The 12,674-nt window shown below is 40.0% G+C and overlaps 1 protein-coding gene and 1 pseudogene across 4 annotated transcripts in view; one reads left to right on the top strand and one right to left on the bottom strand.

Annotated features, from left to right (window-relative positions):
* The window catches only part of FGF13 (fibroblast growth factor 13), a 528,114-nt gene that overhangs the window by 476,766 nt on the left and 38,674 nt on the right, over window positions 1-12,674 (bottom strand). The window lies entirely within an intron of this gene.
* On the top strand, window positions 5,766-5,884 carry LOC123819141 (annotated as a pseudogene).

Below are 12,674 nucleotides of genomic sequence, written 5' to 3'. Positions count from 1 at the left end.
TGTGTCACCTGAATAGCTGAATATTTCACCATTAAAAAATTTCTACGGTAAAGCTATTCACTTATAAAAGTATACACATGTATAGAAGTGCTACACCAAGTGTTTTTACACACCATATCTCATTTTATTCCCCAACAAGCTTGGTAGGTACTAGAAAATGCCACTCTCATTGTATATAGGTTCACAAAACTGAGACCCAGTGACACAAAGAGGCTCCTCCAAGGGCACCCAGCTCCTGTACTCTTCCCACAGGAACATACAGTTCCCTTCTCTCCAACCCTGTCCCACTCACATCTTTATATAACAAATGAGCACTTAACTGAAGACAGAGGGGGGAAGGTCAATCTGCCAGCCCCTTCCCAATTACAACAGCTCCTTGTCCCAGCAGATATCCACCCCAACACTCCATCTATTTGCACATACTCATCAGACAGGTAGGTACCAAAGATAAAATGTCACATGCACAAATATTGTCCAGAAAAGGCCGAAGCCAGGTTTTGAAGCACCAGTTCACCTGTGTCTCTTGGGGATTGTGGCCTCCCCACTGGCAGGATCAGAGATCTGCTCTTCCAGTCCCAGTAGGTCTTCCTACCTAGCAACCTGCAAGTGCCAAGGGCTAGAGCACTGTTGAAAGTGAGAGAAATAGCACTGGCTGGTGTGGCTCAGTGAATTGAGTGCCTGCCTGCGAGGCAAAGGGTTACCGGTTTGATTTGCAGTCGGGGCACATGCCTGGGTTGCAGGCCAGGTTCTAAGTTGGGGGCATGTAAGAGGCAACCACACATTGATGGTTCTCTCCCTCTCTTTCTCCCTGCCTTCCCCTCTCTCTAAAAATAAATAAAAATTTTAAAAAAGGAAGTGAGAGAAATACTCATCTACTAGCTCTAACATTAATCCCCAACAGATATTAAAGGGGAATGTCTCCTCCCCATGACTGTAACTCACTCACTACTCGATGTGGTTCAACGCTACTCTCTCTCTCCTGCACCTTTCAGGTCCTCAGGACAGGTGGATCCACCTAGCTATGAACTCCCTCCTAGTTTCAGAACTCATATGGTCCAAAGTAGCTCAAGCTGAACCTGTAACATCAAACAAACTTCATTTCTTTACTATGACTTTTTCCTTAATTCAAGCTAGTTTTCTCCAGTCTAATAGCACCATGACATATTGACATGTCCACTCCCTGAATCATAAAGCCTGTAGGACATCAGGTTCTGGTTAGCATAAAACTGTCAAGAATAAAGCCTCAGGTCTCTCAACCAAGGGAACAGAGGTTCACTTAAACTAATGATAACATCTTGACCTCAGTTGTGTTTCAGCCTCAGGCCCATGAAAGCAGAAGACCCTAGGACCACACCCTTGTGACACTAAACAGAATGACACCATGGCTGACCTCAGGACTTGATACAATGATCAACTACTCTCAACCCTGGCCTCAACCAATCACTAGAGTCCACAATCCAAACTCTCCTAATCACTATGACTAATAATTTTTCCATATATACAGTGTCTGGCACAAATAACACAGTCTTATATTACAAAATCTTTTATTACAAAATCATAAGCATGTAATTCTGTGAGATAACAATATCACACTCAAGCACACCATATGACATTGTGGGTAAAATGTTTAAATTAAAAGTATAAATGATTGCACCCATATTTTTATCCTACCAACCACACTCATTCAGGTGTTACTGGCGCCGGACCCTGCATTCTGGCCTGCTGTGGGCCATTAGGAAACCAGGTTTTGAAGCACTAGTTCACCTGTGTCTTCTGAATTGGCACCATTTCCTTAAATAAACCCTTACTTTCTTTGCTGCAAACTACTGTTCATGTCTTATTGGGCTTTGATGCATGCAGGTGAACAAACCCCTTTAGTTCAGTAACAAACCTCCATACCAGGGAGGTGATCATTCTTCCAAGATATAAAAATGGTTCATGCTTTCATTTCCATAAATGAAAATTTTGGCATGCTTGCATTTGCAAATCAGCAAGTAGTTTTCAACACCAAAGCAGGTGTATACACAGTACAGACCAATTTAGCACATCCAATGTTATGTGGATGCAGAGACTGCAATAGAGAAAAAAGCTGTTTGTACACTTTTAAGAATCAAGTAACTGTATATTGCATTTTAAATTCTGCTTTGCCAAATTTATAGGGGAACGTAGAAGAAGGACTTCATTCCTGTGAAATAAAAACAACACTGACTCTCTTAGTTCTGGGTAACACACATTTTATTCTTGGGCACTTTTTCCCCCAGGCAGCATGCAAAGGTTGGCAATCCTCTTCCCACATATCTGCATGGCTTTCTCTTAAGTTTTTACTCAAATGTCACCTTAGCGAGTCTATACCCGACCACCACACATAAAACTGCACACATTCGCTGTCACCACCACCACACATTCTCAGATTTTTCTCTACATTTGCCAGCAGATAACCTATGTTTTTACCTACATTTTGCTTATTAGGAGCTCCCATCTCTATATACACACATACACATACAACTATAAGAAGGGCAGGGGTCTCAGTTTGATTCACTGTTACATCACCTATGTCTCCAGCAGTGCTTGATACATAGTAGATATTCAGTAAGTATTTGCTGAACAAATGTCATATGAAAACTTCTTGCTTTCAAAGTTGAGATAAAATTTTCCAATACAAACTTTAGTTTTATTTTAGAATGAACAACCTTTTTCATTTCTTCATACTTGCTAATGCATTTCTGCATTAACATGACCGTCCCCTTCACAGAGAGCACTCAAATCCATTTGGGAACAACTCTCACTATTATAGCCTCAAATGTAAACCACTTAGCAGTTTTTGTTCATGCACCAATGAAACTGGCCCTGGTCAGTACCTGCATTATCTTTGTTTTGCACTGGTGCATAACTCATTAGATTAGATTCAATGGTACAGATTCAAAAACCCTATAGGGGCCAACCTGGGCTATCTAAGGGGAAATGGTATGCTGAGTACCTTGCGACATGTCCCCAACAAATCTAGCAATACCTACTTTCTAAAAAAAATAAGAAAATGTAAAAAGATTTGTATGTCTTCATTATGGCAAAACCACAAAATCCATGAAATCTGTCAAATTTTGTGAGCTAGAAGTTCACATTATTTTGTATGCTTGTGCATAAGAAAGTATTTCTTTCAACCCACTGTATAATACCAGCTTCCCATACTACAATCAGAAGACACCAATCCGTTGGTGCAATGATCCCAAAGCAGTGTGACTTCATATTGTTGACCTGAAAATCTAGCCTTTGTCAACAGCAACCCCAATACCTGTATATTTTCTCTTAACTATAATCAGGTTCATGACAATTGTGGTTTTGCATGTGGTGTTTCTGAAACAAGAGAAGACCATGTTGCACAAGACTATGCAGAGCAAGGTCTCTCCCTTAAAGTGAACAGAAGGATCCCCCACACAGCAGCAGCACACAGTGCAGGACCAGCCCCCCGCCCCGCCACCACACAAGGCAGTGAGCCACAGTCTCCAGATGCAAGGGTTCCCAGCAAAAGCTCTTCAGGTACTTCTATTGTCTGCCTTACCCCAGGGCCATGACAACTACCCTTAGGTTCCAAGGAAAATGGTCTACTATAAACACTAAACACTTAAATGCTATTTTGTTAATAGCACCCCTTAAAACTTAGGATCTGGCATCATCATCTGCATTGTACAGACATGAATATTGATATAAAGCATTTAAGTGATTTTCTTAATGTAGAACAACAGGAAAATAAGAAATACAACCTGAGTTCTTAAGTCCCAGTTCCAATATGGGGACCATTATAACACACTCCCTCTAAGGTTTCATTTCCACTTTTGACTAATTTAGTCCTCATTTGAAAATAATAATGAGAGAGACAATACACTAATATGCACCTAACCAGGAAATGTACCTGTGTAAGGAAGTGGGAGGTTGACTGACTAATGTTAATTCATTTATTTGACCAATATTTATTGAAGGTCTCCTATATATTTAGAAGTAAAGGATATTAGGCTCAGTATCAATCACCATTGAAAATGAATCTACAAATCACAGTGGGGACACCTAAGAGATGAAGAAAAGGAGATGCCCGGAGAAGTGATACTGCCCAGATTCCACAGTTTGTAAGTGCTAGAGATGGAACTGCATTCCAGAAACATGGAGTCATCATTCTTGACTCCACCCCCTTAGTTAAATATCAATGTACCACTTCCGTTATTGTTAGCATTAAACCCAAACTCCTCCAACCCCTGAATAGTGCTCTGAAATCTTTAAAATTCTCCACCTTCATGCTTACCCTGCTAAGTCTAAGCCTGAGTCCCTCAGCATGTTCACTGCTCCCTTAACCAGACAGAACTTTTTAAAATGTACATCAGATTATAGGGCCCCCCACCACACAATGATCCAAAGGTTTCCCAATGCATTTAAAATAAACTAATAAGCAAAACAGAGCCAGAGACATGGAAACAAGGAACAGACTGACAGCTGCCAGAGGAAGATGGGGGGAATGGTGAAAAGAAGGGAAAAAGATTAGTCAAAGAATATGTATGAATGACCCACGGACATGGACAACAGTTTGGGAATTGACTGTGGGAGTAGGGGATGGGCTGGGTGGAGGAGGGCAAAGGGGAAAAATTGGGACAACTGTAATAGAATAAACAAAAATAAAAAAATAAATTTAAAAAATGAAATTCAAACTCCTCATCCCAACAGACAAATCCCTCAATGCCTTTGTGTGCTGTTGTCTGCCTACTTCCCCAGGCGCATCCCATGCCTCTCCTTGCCATAATGAGTATTATTCAATTATTCACATTTATACTTATATTTGCAACCCCTGTCCATCACTCTCTCCCTTCCTTCCCTCCATTCATCCCATCACTTTCTCTCAAAATGTGCTGTTCCCTCTGAAGGGCCTGAAATCCTCCTGCCCTTCCTCTTGGCCATGCTAGCTCTTACCCCACTTTTCTGATCGCAGTTAAATAGCTCTCCTCAGGAAGCCTTCCCTCATCCTTCAAAAGCTGAGTTAGATAGCTGTCCTCCTCTGGGCTTGCACAGTAGGTTTCTCTTACTACAGCATTGCTCACATTTTATTCACCCCAAGTGACTATATTTGTCTTCTTCTCTAGACTGTGAGCCCCATGAGGGCACAGACCATCTATAGCTTATGCACTGTTGTATCGCCAGCACCTACAATCAATACTGACACAAAGCTGGCACCCCATACATGTTCACTGAGTGAATACATGATATGAATGGAACTATCCTGAAATTTCTATGTGACAAAGTCTGGGCAATATTAGTGAAAGCACATTTGCTTTCATGCAATGCTGACATCAAAGCTGAGAGCTAACAGAAGTGGTGCAACTTGGGTCAGAAATAAATCTGTGTCCTGCTTGATGTTATCTGTTAAATATCAATGGGGTTTTTTTGACTTAATAAAAATTCATGACCTACAAATACTAGCCATATCACTAGCATGTACTTTTGTATGAATAAAGTTGATTAAGCTGCTTTCTGGACTGATAGTGTCTGACTGCTAAACAATCCATATTCTGAATAGCTAAGAGGTAGCTTTCACTGCTGTTATCAATAAAAATAAAATCACACTGCAGGTACGTATGGATTTCTTATCATGGGGCACACAACTGACAAACTTCCAAAGCCTCTGATTCTAACAGCAAAAAATAAACAACATTGACAAAAACAACATAAAAATCATGCATCTACTTAAAATCTAATGAGTCTTATTCATTTAAAAAGATAGTATCCCAAAGACTATACTTTTAGGGATCATTTCTATAGTTCATTACTAAAAAGATAGTATCCCATGCTTTTGTTCAGTCAGTATATAAACATGTACATAAGGTAACATTGAGCCTGCCTGAATGTTGAATAGTTTGTCTCTTCACATATTTCATCCAATCAAAGGATCTGCTCATTAATGCATGGAGAAATGGTATTTTTGGTATTCTTGCTTAAAATTTGGAATTAATGAGAATATTCACTGATATGAGTGGCGTAATCCAACATCTGCAGGACTGTCCATGGAACAAAGATGACTCACTCCTTTAGGAATATTGAACTCCCTTCAGTTCTCTAAATAAGCCATGTTCTTGCTCATCTCCCAGCCTTTGCATATACTGTTTCCACTTTCCAGGATGCTCTTCTTCTCATCAACTGACAACTTCTTGTTCCTTCTTCAGGTGTCAGGTTAATGTTCCCACTACTTCTACCACACTACTAGATCAGTTCCCTTTCATATGAGCTTCCCTCACTCTCTATCCTCCTAGGTCAGAATACTGATTCCTTGTCTATTTCACCCACCATCAACTCCATGGAAGCAAGAGCAAGGACTCTCTCCCTCATCAGTGTTTCCCTAGTGCCTGGCACTGAGCCTGCCCTATGGCTAGTGCTCCTTGAAAGAACGGTGTCCAGATTCTCAGGCATGTGTTTCTAAAGTTTTATCTATTACTTGAAAGTAATGTAGATCCATGCTCTCTTCACCAACAGGAAACAAAATATATTAAACATTGCTAGGGCTTTTATTAGAAGGCACAATCCACTTTGAGAGATTTCTATTTCTGGAAACACATAAAGATGTTAGGGAGGGTTCAGAAGACAGCAGGGTGCATGAAAAAACAAGGCTTGGGAGCCAGTACAGAGAGTGGAAAATCTGTGCCCTGATACAAACCCCACTGACAGCACTAGCTATACAATCCAAAGCCACACATGATACCTGTGCAAACCACCTTCAGAGGTGACTGGGGGGGAGCATGCACAGTGAGGATGACCATAGAGACCTACACAAAGCAAAAATTAAAGCTCAGGCCTTGATATTTCCTCTATTCGATGCAAAGTACTCAGCAAATATTTCTTCCACTCCCCAAAAAGGATTGAGGGGAAAAAACCTTAATTGCCACATATGTAAACCTAATTTGTGCTCCTGAACATAAGCCATGCCTCACACATAAAAGAAGCAGAGAAAAACAAATAAAAATGTCAAACTGTTCCAAGACTAACTAGGAAGTTAACATTTTCCAAATGACAGATTGAGTCAAATTTCTATTCAAACAAGCATTTACTTCATTTGCTTTATGGGCTCTGTCCTAGGTCCCAGGAATTCAGAGATGAATGACAGGGTCAAGAAGTTTACAATATAGTGGGAGAGACATACAAAGCAAAAGGCAAATGGAAATCAATTGCAAAGGGCACAGGAAGGCACAATTCACTCCAAATGCAGGGATAAAGGTCTTGAAAGCTATCATAGAAGAACCAAATTATTTCTACAAAAAAATCATTGTACAAAAAACACCATGAACAATAAATAGATCTAAGAGGAACAAGAAAAGTCCTATTCACTCATCTCATGGTTCTCAAACTTGCAAGTCATTAGCTTAACACATCAGTACTCCAGGTACCTGATGGTTTGGGTTCTTCTTTCACTTTATGCACCATGTTATTTTGATGACCTAGGACCAAAGACTAAGGAAACAAACTAATTATTTAAAATGATTTCTCCTATCAATGAAAAAAAAAAACAATCATCCCTGGCTGGTGTAACTCAGTGGATTGAGTGCAGGCCTGTGAAGCAAGGGGTCGCTGGTTCAATTCCCATTCAGGACACATGCCTGGGTTGCAGGCCAGGTCTCCAGTGGTGAGTGTGCAAGAGGCAACCACATATTGATGTTTCTCTCCCTCTCTTTCTCCATCCCATACCTTCTCAAAATAAATAAAGAAAATCTTTAAAAAAATCAACACCCATGTTCATAGCAGCATTTTTCACAATAGTCAAAAGGTGGAAGCAACCCAAATATCCATCAACAAGTGAATGAATAAAGAAAATGTGATCTATACAATCATACATCGGTACTCAGTGGCTTCAGAACTCACCAAACCCTGTACTCATTGTATTTTGATGAGAAAAAAATTTTTTGGGACTCGGTGCTTGCTTGGGACTTATCATACTTGTTAGAACTTGTATAAGTCACAACACTGCCCCACAAGAGAAAATGCTTCATTGTTCAGTACCCATCACAAGTTCTAGAACAAATTAACGATGAGTACCAAGGTACCACTATATATATGTGATGGTTAATATTATGTGTCAACTTAACTGGGTTAAGGGGTGCCCAGATATGTGGTAAATATTACTTTTGGGTATGTTTGTAGGATGTTTCTGGAACAGATTAGCATTTGGGTCAGTAGACTAAGTGAAGAACTCTTTCACTAATATAGGCAGGTACCATCCACTCCACTGAGGGCCCCAATAGAACAGAAAAGTAGAGGAAGAACAATATTTCTCTCTCTTTTCTTAAGCTGGGATGTCCAGCCTCTCCTGCCCTGGGACATTGGGACTCCAGGTTCTGGGCCTTCAGACTCTGGGACTTACACCAGCCTGTCCCCTCAAGCCTTCAGCCTTCAGTTGGGAATTATACCAACAGCTACCCTGGTTCTAAACCATACTTACACTGAATTATATATACCATCAGCTTCCTAGTTCTTTTGCTTGCAGATAAGAAATCATGGGACTTCTCAGTTTCAATAATCATGTGAGTCAATTCTTATAATAAATCTTCTCTTATGTATCTATATCTGTCTATGTAGACATAGATAGGTATGGGCTGTTTCACTGGAGAACCCTGACTGATAATACAACATGCAATAAAATATTCAGACTTTTAAAGGAAGGAAATGCTAGTGCATGCTACAATATGGATGAATCTTGAGGATGTTAGGTTAAGTGAAATAAGCTAGTCACAAAGACATAAGTAATGTATGGTTCCATTTATGTGAGGTATCTAAAGTAATATAACTCACAGAGACAGAAAATAGAATGGTGGTTGCCCAAGGCTGGGGGTAAGGAGGAAGAGGAGTTGTGGTTTAATGGGGACAGAGTTTCAGTTTTGCCAGATGAAAACATCATGGAGATTGATTGCACAACAATGTAATTATACTTAACACTTCTAGAATCACACACCTAAAAATAGTTAAGATGGTAAATTTTATGTTAGGCATTTTACCACAATTAGAAATAGGATAAACTTTTAAAGGATCATGCTATAATGATACATGGTATATAACATGATGATACATGGTACATAAGATGATATATTGTTATGAACCTCTACTCCAAGAAAAAGTGGTTATGGCATACAAAGTCCCCAAATGTTTAGCTTGTATATATGTACTCTTCTTCCAGTGAAAGTTTCCTCATCTAATACATAAATAGGAAAAACTGCAAAACTTTAGTTCTTTTAGTCATGGGTAAATGTGGTGGTATGAGAGGAAATGAACACACTTTTTTAAAATGCTCTTGCCTTTGTGAAGGAAAACAATACAAGCAATCTTATTTAGGTCACAGCAGTTACTGTAAACATCCCAAGGAAAGCATATTAATAACAGCCACCCACAAAGGACCTGGTTTTAACCATGGAATGTCATGGAGGCAGTGGAAGGAAGGCAGGGGGAAAATTTGCCAGGATTTTAGAAATTAGGATGTTAGCATCTTTTTGTAGTTCAATTTAGATGTAGAACTAGCAAGTAGAGACAATATTTTAAATTAGGAATTCAGCCAAATGGTGTCTGAAGGGCTTTCTGGTTCTAATTCATCACGATTGATTGATTGCTTGATTAAAAAAAGAAAAAAAATCAGAGAGGCAGCCTAAATATTTACATTAATCCTTGATTTTACCATCATAGTAAAAGAGGCCACCTGCCTGAGTCTATCAGTGTGGTCACATGGAAATGCACTGGGCAAGGTCCCTGTCACCAGCTTGCTCTAAGACCTTGGGTGCCTCACTGCCTCTCTGTGGGCTCGATTCCCTCTTTTTTTGCAATGGGAAGGTTGGAACAAATGGTTATTATGGTCCCTTCCAGCCATTATAACTCCTGATTAAGGACCTGGAAAGCATGATAGTGATGGTTGCAGAACAGTATGAATGTATGTAATGCCACAGAACTATACATTTAAAATCATTAAATGGTAACTATTATGTTATATATTTTACTATAACAAAAGTAAAGAAAACTTTAAAGTTTTTAAAAAGAACCTGGGAAGCACAAATAGCCACTCTGAGCAATGATTTACACTGTATATTACTGTGTGTAATGCACACATTTTTGCCCAGATTTTTTAGGGGAAAATAAGGATGCACATGGGTAGAATGATTACATACCATGGCTACATAATCTCGTGTATGATGCACACAAAACATGGGTGCGTATTATACATGGCAAAATACAGGGTAATTAGAATTTGCAGGAAACCTAAATGCTTCCACAAGAGGCCTCTAGGCATGCCTTTTATTTCTTCATTTTTAATCAAGTAATCCCTGATCTCCAAAGAAACATTTAGACACACCAGAGACGATGCTATTAAAATAAAAACTGTTCATAAAATAATAACTCCTTCAACATTGTAACTACCCCCCATTCACCATTTCAGACCCATCTATACATATCAGGATTTCATAAAGTGAGTCTCACCTGTACACAATATGGTCAAGAGAGATGCACCCTAGACAAAATCTCACTCTCACAGGAGCAACTACTCTCATTTCCTCCTGCCATAGAAACTAAGCAAGTCAACTTCTGGCTCAAGGGCAGGGGAACAAGTTTATTACCTTCTACCAGGTGTTTCAGATCCCAAGAAGATACCTCTGCACTAAAAATCAATACAAGATTTTTCAAGGCATTTGGTTTTGTCATTTGTCTGGAGACAATGGCCTCAGAAAAGAGGATGAACTGTCTTACTTCCCTTTCCTCCCCTTCTGTGCATGATGCCCTTTATAAGTACACTTTTTGTTCCATCAACTCAAAGGTTGCTTTTATGTCCAGTGGGGTGGATGGAGAAAGCTGTGTGTTTTTTCAATGGTGAAATCTGTCAAAGTCCCAAAGGCTCTTATGGTACAAATCAGGTCATTCTATATAGCCTGAAATCCCAATTACCCCAGGGAAATAAAAAAGAAGAAACATTTATAATTCAAAGTAACTAGCAGTAATAGGTCAATGCACTTGATTGGTCATGAACCAATTACAGGGACACTGCTTGGTGCCTAAAGGATGAGAAGAGGTAGGGGTGCATCTAGGCCTGGTCCAAACCTCACACTGCTATCTGGATACAGGCAGGAAAGTAGTGTCCAAGAAAAGGAATTCCCCTGTCCACCTGCTATGAACTAGCAAAGGGGTATCATAGAAGTTCCACACCTACCACCTTAACCCACCACATCAAGATCCATTGAGGTGCAAGCAACTGGGACGGTCAAAGTATTTGAGCATTGACCTCTGCCATCTAATAGCTGTGATGGGATTGCCAGCTCTGGATAGCATTCCTAAAGCTCCCTCCAAGGCCTGCCCTCCCTAGAAAGGCCCAGGCTTTGAAGTTCCCTTCTCCATTTTCTCCTAAAGAGAATTCAGCAAGAGGAAGAATGAAGGAAGGATTAGCAATAAGAGAGAAAAGAGGAGAAAAGGAGGAGAAAGGAAGCTTCTGAACAGTATTTGTATGTGGAAGATGAACAGGCTATGAGCACTGGAGGTTATTTACTTCAACCTACCACAAAACTCAGAACCCACAGCATTCAGTTCATTGACAACAATGCTGGGCACAGACCTCAGGGCTCTACCTCGCCTCACATTTTTAGAGAAACTGAACAATCTGAGAAACTTCTAAAAGCTATAAACGCCATTCACCAGAAAAATATGCATTTACACATTATTTCTAGGGGTACTTTGATGTCTCCAGGACAATATTTTGGCAACTTGCCTGAAGATAAGAATCACTCAGATACTTGTTTACAATTCAGATTTGCGAACTCTCTTTCTAAATTTCTGATCCAGCAGGCCAGGGTAAGGAGGTGTAACTTTTTTTTCTTTTTAACATACCCTACCAAAGATACTTAACTTCAGGCAAACTTGAGAAACATCACTCAGGAACAATAAGTTCCTAAAGTGGCTGAGTATTAGAAATCACTTGAAAAGATTTATTTAAAAATGGGTCCATAAACCTCACACTGAGATCTACATTATCAACTTATTTTTTTTATTTTTAAAGATTTTATTCATTTATTTTTAGAGAGAGGGGAAGGGAAGAAGAGAGGGAGAGAAACATCAATGTGTGGTTCCCTCTCACATGCCCTGTACTGGGGGCCTAGCCTGAAACCCAGGCATGTGCCCTAACTGGGAATCGAACCAGCAACCCTTCTATTTGCAGGCCAGTGCTCAATCCACTGAGCTATACCAGCCAGGGATACATCATTAACATCTTACAGTGGGGGATGTATGTTCTAGGAGGTGATGCTGATGCCCAAGCAGGTTCAAGAACCTCAGCTCTATCAGTCTCTGGGCCAAGGATAACCAATACCCCATGATCAGGGTGCCTCCTTGATGATGGGACCTGAGCAGAGCCTACATGGCCATGACAGGCACCAGGGTACTCAGCACTTAGCATACGACCAAAATGGAGCACAGTGCTCTATGTCCTGAAAGTCTGGTTCCTCTAAGTAAATTTGCAAAATATCAGCTCAATGAAGGCAGGGATGATTGCCTGTTCTGCACACTACTGTATCCTCAGTGTCTGGTACAGTGCCTGGCTCAGAAATATTTATTGAGTAATTAATGGATGTATTAATGCATGAGTTAGTATAACAAAAATCCATTACATTGGTGCATGATTGTCACACAGA

The sequence above is a fragment of the Phyllostomus hastatus genome, unplaced genomic scaffold (genome assembly GCF_019186645.2).
Source record: "Phyllostomus hastatus isolate PE091 unplaced genomic scaffold, TTU_PhHast_1.1 phas_contig_30, whole genome shotgun sequence".
Classification (NCBI taxonomy): Eukaryota; Metazoa; Chordata; class Mammalia; order Chiroptera; family Phyllostomidae; genus Phyllostomus; species Phyllostomus hastatus.
This window is presented reverse-complemented; position numbering and strand designations above follow the sequence as displayed.